Here is a 2,150-nt window from a genome sequence, read left to right on the forward strand (position 1 = left end):
CTTCACATGGTCCAAATATTGTGATGGCGCAGTTGAGACCAAACACGGTCTCGAACTTTTGCATTTTCTTCAAGGAGCCGTGTATTGCTGCCTTCTTGTCGTCTCGCGGATACCCCTTGTCATTCAAAATGTCTTTCAGGGTTAGTTGCACCCTTTCGTAGTTCTCGACGAAGCGCATCATCGCTTTTACTCGAACAACCCACCGGGTGGGGCACAGGGGAAGCAGCTTGGATACTTTTCCACTGGCGATGGTACCTTCTTCGCTCTCGTGGCCAGGAGATATCACAACATTCTTATATGCTTTCGTTCGCTTCGCTGACTCCATTATGATTCCCGAAACGTCCTTAACGATGGCAAGCGCGTCGCGAATCAGCTCGCAGCCTCGTCCAACCTCCTGCAGAACAAGATCTAAGGCGTGGTTGCTGCAATGAACGTACACAGTTTTTTGCTGCACTTCGGTCACTTTTTTCTGTCCCCCGTTTCACCTTCCTGACATATTTGCAGCACCATCAAAGCACTGTCCACGAAGGTTCTGAAAGTCTAGACCCAACCGCATGATCATGTCTTTGATCACAGCAAAAAGAGTTGCGGCTGTGGTATCACTCGGGTTGTACAAGCCAACAAAAATCTCCTTTACATGCAAAGTGTCTGGATCCACGCACCTGATGCACAGCGAGAACTGCTCAGAGGATGAAACGTCCGTCGTGCCGTCGGCAATGATGCTGAAGAAGGTTGAATGCTTTACCTCCTGTATGATGCCCCGCAGCAGCTCGTGAGACATGATTTCAATGACTTCGTTTTGAACGTCAGCGCTCAGCCACTTGTCCCGCCTTTTCATCCACATCTCCAAGGCCGGGACGTCTTGAGATCTTTCGTCGAGTAGAAGCCGCAGGTTTCCATCTTCATACGAATGTCCGCGCAGGGCCTGACCCGAGCGTGCAAGGTATCTGATGGATCTGAAGACAACACGGAGTGCCGTTCGCGCCTCATTCTGCTCCTTCAGGCTCTGCTCACTGAGAAGCTTGACCACTGGTGCTTTCTGCAGTCTCTGCAACAAGCTATCCACGGACCGGCTGTGGCATTCACTTTTTTGTGAGTTCTAAACTTCTCAGTGGCCTTCTTCCAGTTTCTGAAGCCGGATGAAATGAAAGTCACCTCGGCACCACGAACACTGTTTTCGCATTTCATAGTGCACCATGCCACACATTCATAGCACAGCACACTGTCACTATCGCAGTTGTAGTGAAGCCATCTGAACTTCTCGAACAATTCAGGGAAACAGGCTCTGCCTTGAGCGTTTTTAGGAAACCGATAGTCGCTGGCTGGATGAAACTTCGTTATGATGCTCGCAACAGAACCTATTCGAGACGATTGTGGGGCTTGGGATTCCTCCACTTCTGTCCGTGATCCCGGTGAATGTGCAGTACTTGTGTCCTTGTCACCCACAGTGCACTCAATGTCGCATGGCACTGTTGTCGAAGAATTCCCAGTGTGTTTTCTTTTCTTGGCGGCATTGTCCTGCAACCACTTGTCCAAGGACGTTCTTTTAAGAGGAGGGGGCATGCTTGCAAACCTTAGAGATTTCAAGAAACAATCAACGAATGCCTGTTGTTTTTCGACTTTTATATTTGTGCCCAGAGATAGCACCACCGATCTGGCAGATAGTCAAAAGATCGGCATGATGATTGACTGACATGACAAAAGAGGGCGTTGCAGCCTGTCTTGTATTTATGCGTTGTTTGTATTGTGTTTGACTCCTCCGGAGCCGAGGTGATCAAGGATGCGGCGTAGTCATGTAGGTCTGCGGGTCGTATACTCGATCGACTACCTTCGTCCAAGTCCTCGGCGGTACCCGCACGGCACGACGCCCCGGGGATTACTGCAGCCTCGAACTGCGAAATCATATGCGCTTCGAGCAGTGTAGGCGTGTATCGACTGCTTTATTCGGCTTCAGAAATGGAGACGCTCCTGCTTATTTCTGGTTTTAAAATAACCACAAATAATTGAGCCCTCGAATAACTAATCCCATGATGATGAATATCATCATACCACCGTAATGCGAGAAATTCATTCCCGCGAAATATCTTAAAAATCGCAATCTGAGAAATTTGCGAAATATCGAGCTCGCGAGCCGCCATTACTAAAAAATC

General features: G+C 48.9%; 1 pseudogene; it reads right to left on the reverse strand.

Annotated features, from left to right (window-relative positions):
• Positions 1-481: 481 nt before the first annotated feature.
• Positions 482-1,563, reverse strand: LOC115325721 (annotated as a pseudogene).
• Between the last annotated feature and the right edge of the window lie 587 nt (positions 1,564-2,150).

Source organism: Ixodes scapularis, unplaced genomic scaffold (genome assembly GCF_016920785.2).
Source record: "Ixodes scapularis isolate PalLabHiFi unplaced genomic scaffold, ASM1692078v2 PGA_scaffold1__304_contigs__length_218370807, whole genome shotgun sequence".
Taxonomy (NCBI): Eukaryota; Metazoa; Arthropoda; class Arachnida; order Ixodida; family Ixodidae; genus Ixodes; species Ixodes scapularis.